The following is an 8,014-nucleotide window of genomic DNA, read 5'->3' as shown; positions in this document are numbered from 1 at the left end:
TGGAGTGTAGAAATTGTGAATCACTGTTTCAAGTCTATACCCACAATCTCCCTGCCATTCCCAAAGAACAGACATGGACCAGGAGCAACCGAACATTGTTTATTAAAAGGGGTCAATTGGGGCTGGAGGAAAAATGGCCAATACTGATGCAAGGCTGCAGCATCCCCCAAATCCAGTTGTACCCAAAGTCCACCTGGAACAGGAAACGACTTATGCCAAGAACCTGGAAAAAAACTGCAAATGCTGCAAGTTAGGCAATGGCCCCATAAAGATAGGCATCTCAGGGCCTTATTTTCCTAAACCCAAACCCATGCATTTAGCTAATAGTGGTAAGGGGCCCCAATATCGGAGGGAGACAAGATTTTCTTGTCCTGCCTAGAGAAAAAGCCGAGTGTTGAGGAGGCACAGAGCCCTGCCCACTGCCCCACCCCTCTATCAAAAGAACCCCCCTACTCGCATAGACTGACCCACTGGAGTAGGTCATTTACTGGAAACATGAACCCGCACATGGGGCATGCTATTGTAACCACGCCGAGCTCAGTATACGCTGGTGCTCAGATAAATGGACAGACTTAAGGATCGAAGTTAAACACTGCACAGTATATTCGGCTGGGAAAATCTAGGGGGTGGTAATTATGTATTGTCACATTTAGCTAAAACCAAGTATAAGGACAAACCCCGCAATTTGAAGAAAAACCTGTTCAGGACAGAGCTGACACTCTCCCCTTGACTTTCAGACAAACTAAGGGGTGTTGTCAGTATACAAAGCCACTGGATCCAGAAAAGTAGCAACAGGATATTAAGGAATTGGCTTTTGCCATCATGGATTGTGGGGACCAATCTGAAGCAGGGCTGGCTGGAGGCAGGAAACGTCGCAGCTCAAATCCAGGATCTGCAGATTAGAACAGCAGTCTAGAGAGAATGGTTAGTTCTTTCCTCAAAAATCCCATTTCCAAACAAGTTCCTAGGACGCTTTCCCCAAACAGTGATACTCGAAATGGAAGCACTTTCCAGTCCAAAATTAACGGCAAGCACTCCCATTTTGAGTACCCCGGTCTGAGTTGTTGGAACTTGTTCCTGAACGTTCATCCTGGTGACGCGACCTGGCTCCTACAGCCTGGATCTGGATCGCCGTTTACCTGTGCCTGAAAGCAAGCAGTACATATCTAGTAACCAAGATACCGCGTGTTCGATTCGCAGCACACTACTGCTGTGGGAGTGAGCTTCACACAGGTGGGACGACAAACCATTCCTGAAATGCCTAAGTTTACAACCCTACCAGCCGTTCTCCAGATGGGGCCCTCCACGCTGACTAAGCGTCAGATTGTATTGCGACACCACACCGACCTCCCCATGAGTGTCGGGCCCCCAGTAGGGCCCCTTTCTAGAAAAGCCTGGACTGGGCACAGCCCCCAGGAAGTTAAGAGGACTAGCAAGGACCACCATCCTACCAGACAGGAGCTCCTTTCTCAATCGGTAACACTCAAAACATGGCGGCACTCCCCTTTGGAGAACAGAAAGTGCCCCCACAGTTTGAGTGCCACAGGCTGAGACGTTCCACGAGGACCCCACGCCATCACCCACGGGAGGACTTCCCGACAGGGAGGCACAGGATGACGAACCCACCTTAATCCTAAAACCCGGAAGACGCAGTTAAAGAGATCAGACATCAAGCTGGTTTTCATCCGGTCTGCAACACAGGAGTTCTCAGATCATAGCTAATGAGACTTTCAGCGACTTTGAGAGTTTAGCACATGCAGAGTTCAATTATACTTCTGGACTGTGGGGTGTCCTCACACTAAACAGGTAAAAACACCAAACTTTCAGGATCTAACTTGAGAGGGGAGAATATAGTTTAAGTGGTAGAGCACATGCTTCGTATGCATGAGGTCCTGGGCTCAATGCCTAGTACCTCCTCTAGGCCCCCACACGAAATAATTATGATTGTAAGATCCGACTTGAAATGGTCCACAATAGACGTAGGAAGACCAAGGCTTCCCTGCTTTAGATATCCAAGGAAAAGAAAAACCCCCACCTCCACCCATAAAGCTCCCTTATCCAAGAACCCAAGCGGGAGAGCAGAGCAGACCACGTGGCAGATAGGGGCAAATTCATGGAAACACACAAGAGGAAAAAGTTCAGGGTGCAAAGCATCCCAGTGGCATACCAGAACCCAGTAGAGAAGGTTAGTCATCAAAGGGCAAAAGCTAAAAGGAAATAAAAAGTACAGCCAATACTTACAAGGCGTAAGGGGAGTCAGTCAGGGACATTGCTCGTCTCTGCAGGTAAAGGCCTCCAGCAACTGCTGGGCCCTATTATATAAGCCAAAGACCTATTCATTCCAGAATCCACTCCCCTCCACTGGTCTCCGCCCAGACCCACCCTGCCCCCTTCCGGATCAGACCCACCCTCAAAATTTTTTTTTTTAAACTATCCAATTCCTTCGTTATTTATACCATCAGAACAAAGTAATTGTAAACAAACTGGGGAAAATGCAGAGAAGTACCCAGAAGATAGTAATTCCCCCTCCTGGGGGCTCAGTTATTCATTCAACAACCATTTACATGTAATATCTATTTGCGGTATTTACTGAGCAAATAAGACACAGCAGGCACTTTGCGAGTTTCTGGGGGTGAGTGGGGTGAATAGGCCTTGGGTGTTAGACTCTAGAATGGTGGTTTTCAACTGAGGGTGGGTTTTTTTTTTTCCTTCCCAGGGGTTATTTGGCGATGTTTGGAGACTTTGGTGTGGTCACAGCTGGGGTGGGGGAGTGGAATACTGTTCAGTGCACACAGCCCCTCACAGTGAAGAACTGTCCTGGCCCGAAATGTGAATCACACCAAAGCTGAGAAGCTACGATCGAGAAGCAGGGTTATGATGGGCGGGAAAAAAACCCACAAATACATATAATTGCTGTTCACATTATTTGATCTCAACCTCTGCATATTTATGTAAATATTTATGTCGGAAACACTTCTGTGCTCTTTAAATCCAATAGTCTATTAAAAAGTATTTAAAATATGTTTCAACCACCATGAATATTAGAATAATATTTCTCAAACAGTTGTCAATAGCTTTTAAAAATGTGCACAGTTTTATTTAATGTATACATATTTTTGAGTTCTGCGGGCTTATTTAAAAGTCTCCCTATGACAAATCTTGGACAAAGAGTAACTGAAGCCCATAGGACACGCTAAAGCAGGAGGGTGTAGCTCAGGGGTAGAGTGTGTACTTAGCACGCACGAGGTCCTGGGTTCAGTCCCCAGTACTTCCACTAAAAAGTAAATAAATAAATAAACCTAATTACCTCCTCCTCCCATTAAAAAAACATAGAACATGCTAAGGACGGTTGGATGAATTTCATTAAATATAAAGCAGTTGGAAAATAAATGTGTTTGATGTATTTTTCACGTTTTCTTTTGTTGTTCTTTAAGTTAATGTGTTTTAATGGTGGAATGGCAATGCAGAGTGTGCTTTTACCGTAATTTCATTAACTCCCTACTGTCAGACATTTTGAATTTTTACAAATTTAAGATAATTTATGAACAGCGCCACAAGGAAACTTTTTGAGAACAGCTTTGCTAAGCATGAAGATATTTATTTCTGACGTCTTCTGCGAATGCATGTTAAGCCTCCCAATATTCTCTGCGTTTGGAAGAACTGAGATGAAGTGATTTGCCCAAGAAAACAGGGCCAGAGGAAGTGGAATGGAACCCTGGTTTAGAAGTCCAGGCTCCACATTCTTACTTTGATCCTGGTCAAGTTTGCTGGCGGGCAGTGCTTATGACCTGGCACCTGCTGAGCTCATCCAGACTCAGATCTAACCTGTCCACTCCTCTCGCATCACCCCTGGACCCCCTAATATGCTAATATGTCCCCAGGCCCAGCAAGGTTCTTCCCATTACTTTCCTGTGTTTGCTATTTTCTGAGCCACAGACAGCTTTCTTTCCCTGCCCTTTTCGCCCATGCAGCACATTGGATGCTGGACTGACCCCTACATATCTTTCCTCTAACACTAAGTCATCTCCCCTGAACCTCCAGATTAAGTCCTCTAAAGCATTCTCCACTCACTCACCACCTTTTTTAAAAAAATAGAAGTACTGGGGATTAAACCCAGGACCTTGCGCATGTTAAGCATGGACTCTACCACTGAGCTATACCTTCCCCCTCTCTCTGTCCCCTTTGGATGGCACATTTCACGTGCTTAGCATTTTTGTTGGTCTAATAACTTGCTTCCCAGTTCAATTATTTGTCACAATTTTTTTTCTTTTGGGCTTAGCTCCCTGGGGAGACAATGGCTTGTCTTATTCACATATGTTCCCCACCCCCAAACCAGCACACAATAAAGACACGACGAGGGGGAGGGAAACTATTAATGCAACTGAATTTAAGGAACATTAAACAAAGACTTACATTCAAAGATGATTTTAAGTAATTTTAATGTAAAAGATCGTTTTTGATGTTTCCAATGATGCCTGACATCTGTGGTGAGACAGTCGAAGATGTCCTGCCCTCATCCTTTTGTTCCTCTAAGCTGACATATTTGCTTGGTCTAGCCTTTGTTACTTCGGTAATTTAACATGCTAGTTAAAATCTCAAGATAATGTCTTTATTAGCTGGGTATTTTTTTTCCGATTTTTTCACAGCATTCTGATGTGTGATTGATTTATTAACGACTAATTCACATTGTCTCTAATATCTTTCTTCTTTAAGAAGCTGCTTTTTCCCCCCTTTATTTGGATACAGAAATTCCAAGACTTAAGATCTGATAGCTTGCGGGGCTGGGTGGGGGTTGGGACTAGAAGAAAGGGGTTTGCTTAATCAGAAAGTCTTCCTGCAGCATTGAAAGGCCCTCATTTGCAAATCAGCAGACCTTGTTGTCATTACAATCACCCTGGACTCTCCACCCTCCCCACCCAGTTCTTAGCATTATCTGGCTGGTCTTCTCCATACCAATAAGAATAGGGGTTTTTTTTTCTTTTTCTCTTCTTTTTTTTTTTTTTTAATCCTCCACAGTTTTTGAAATCCTTTTAAGTACTGAATTCTACCTTCAACCTTTAACTACAGCCTGGGGCAGGGTGGGGGGATGGGTGATAATTATTTTCATTAAAAGGATTCTTACCTTTTAATCTGAATGTACTGCTTTGTGATGAGGTTACGGAGGAAAAGTGGGGGAAGGAAAGACAGTCTCCAGAATAGGTGGAACCTTCTCAAGGGCACCCGCGTGTCCCAGGTGCCTAGTTTGCTTACCTGTGTGCCCGACACCTCCAAGATTTAATACTGTGATGTAAGCAACATGGATAGACCTAGAGATGGTCCTACTGAGTGAAGTAAGTCAGGCAGAGAAAGACAAATATCGTATGATATCACTTACAGGAGGAATCAAAAAAAAAAAAATACAAACTCTATTTACAACCAAAATCAGACTCATACACAAAGGAGACAAACTCTGCTTATCAAAGGGGAAAGGCTGGGGAGGGATAAATTAGGGGTTGGGGATTAACAAACACATATTACTATATATAAAACATAAAAAGGACCTACTGTATAGCACATTGAACTATATTCAATATCTTGCAATAACCTATAATGAAAAAGAATATGAAAAGGAATATGTGTATGTATATGTATGACTGAAGCATTATGCTGTACACCGGAAATTGACACAACATTGGAAGCTGACTATACTTCAATTGAAAAAAAAAAGTGTAGCCTGAAAATTGAAAGTTATTTGGGGCAAAATGCCTGGGAGAGAGCACTTCAGACAGCTTTGAGGGACTTCTCTGAAGAGGCAGGGGGAAGGTCAGTATTATATATGATTTTAGTGAAGGAGGTATGTGCAGTCAAGCACACATTTAGACAGAGGCTGGCTGCTAGTCACGAGGAGCAGATGTCACCTTTAATGATTTTAGTGCCTTTCTAGGTATGAGGAGATGCAAGAATTTGGGCTCATAAAATCTTCTCCTGAAAATATCTAACTTTCCGAAGGCCCGTTCTGCCAGTTTTCCCAGAGCACAGAGCGCCACATTCCTGACCTCCACCCTGAACACCTTTCAGGGAATGTTGAAGGTCTGACTGCACTCGTTCCTGATTTAATTTTTGCAGAGGCAGACGGCAAGTGCAAATTTTTAGTTGGCATATAGTAGTGTGTCTCTCTCCCTCACCTCTTTCCCCTTTGGTTAACCATAAATTTGTTTTCTATGTCTGTGAGTCTGTTTCAGTTTTGTAAATAAGCTCATTTGTATCATTTTTTTTGATTCACATATAAGTGACATCATACGATCAGCCCCGCTTTCTCTCCATCTGTTTCTCATGCTTGACGACAAAAATGTAGCTTTTCTTCTGAATAGGGATGACATCATTCATCAGGGAATTTATCTCCCTCTTCTAAAAAAAAAAAATGGCAGGTCAGAGAGTTTTCCCGTATTTGCAGTGTTTCAGGCGCCTTTCATGCAAAATAGTCAATATGCCAGAGCAGCATAATTTGGGGTGGCATTTCCCAAACTCCATCAGGGTCAAGACTGTCTCAGTAGGGGGCAGACTTGACTGCACCTGCAATTGCAATGAGAAATGGGAATTTGCCACCAAGCGTAGATCACTTCACAGGGGTCAGTGGATGGAAAACCACTATAACGTGGGAGGGTTCTTACTCAATGAGTCCAACAGGATTCAGGTTAAGGCAGGTCAAGGACTCAGACATTAAGTGGAGGCACGGGAACTTGATGGTCAGATGTCAGAGGTGATCAGATATGAAGGGTGGGGGAAATAATTTAGCAGGATTCTTTGCTAAGACCGGGCTGGGCAGTGCTCAATTCAGCAGCACGTATACTAAAAATTGGAACGATACAGAGACAATTAGCATGGCCCCTGCACAAGGATGACATGCAAATTGGTGAAGAAGAAGAAAAAAAAAAGTCTGGGTCCAGGACCAAAGTGAAGGTCATTATTCTCAAAATTACAAACGCAACCTGTAGGACAAACGGGAAGACTGAAGTGGGGTGGGTCAGAGCTGGGGAAATTGATGCAAAAGCAAAAGGCAACGGGGGCGGGTGGCGGGGGGGTGGGGGGAATCTGAAAGGGAAACGGGGACTTGGAGGCAAGAACTCCTCCCTCCACAGGAATTGGGGGAAACAGGCAGACCCCCATTCAGTGCAAAGAATGAGATTTGGTGAGCTGTTTTAGAGAGTGTTTTGAATATCAATAAACACAAAGAGTAGGCATACATCTGTTAATAATGGCGGAGTTAATTCTATTTACTCGGAAAGCCTTAGAAGTGGGGCTGGGGAGAGGGACAGGCTCCCATTCTTTGGGTTTCTAAGAAATTACCAAGCCAGAACATTTTTAAAAAATAAACTTTTAATTTTAATTTTTACATAAACTTGTAATTTAAAACTTTTAACTTAAAAAAAATTGAAGTATAGTCAGTTTACAATGTGTCAATTTCTGGTGTACAGCGTAATGTTTCAGTCATACACATATATATATTCCTTTTCATATTCTCTTTCATTATAGGTTACTACAAGGTATTGAAGATAGTTCCCTGTGCTGTACAGTGGGACCTTGTTGTTCATCTATTTTATATATAGTAGTTAATACCTGCAAATCTCAAATTCCCAATTTATCCCTTCCCATCCTCCTTCCCCACTGGTAACCATAAGTTTGTTTTCTATGTTTATGAGTCTGCTTCTATTTTGTAAACAATAGAACTTTTAACTTTAAAACTTTTAATTTTAAAGTAAACCTTTACTTTAAAAAAATTAACTGTTAATTTTGAAATGAACTTTATTTTTTAAAAAACTTTTATTTACAGAAAAACTGGAAAGATATTACAGAGTGTTCTCATTATACTTCCTCCTTTACCCTTATTAGTACATTTGTATGACACAGTTAATAAACCAATGTCTTTATTAGCTGCAACCCATAGTTTATTCAGATTTCCTTAGTTTTTTTTTTTTTTAATCTATTCCAGTTTCCTCTCCAGGACACCACATTACATGTAGTTGTCATGTTTTCT

At 42.5% G+C, this 8,014-nt stretch overlaps 1 non-coding gene across 1 annotated transcript; it reads left to right on the top strand.

The window, feature by feature from the left end:
• The first annotated feature begins 6,804 nt into the window (after positions 1 to 6,804).
• LOC116155056 (U6 spliceosomal RNA) lies at positions 6,805 to 6,912 on the top strand. Its single transcript, XR_004139086.1, has one exon. It is a non-coding gene; the product is annotated as a U6 spliceosomal RNA (small nuclear RNA).
• The last annotated feature ends 1,102 nt before the right edge of the window (positions 6,913 to 8,014 follow it).

Source organism: Camelus dromedarius, chromosome 9, assembly GCF_036321535.1.
Source record: "Camelus dromedarius isolate mCamDro1 chromosome 9, mCamDro1.pat, whole genome shotgun sequence".
Taxonomy (NCBI): Eukaryota; Metazoa; Chordata; class Mammalia; order Artiodactyla; family Camelidae; genus Camelus; species Camelus dromedarius.
The sequence above is the reverse complement of the archived record's forward strand: the minus strand, read 5'-3'. Positions and strand labels throughout refer to the sequence as shown.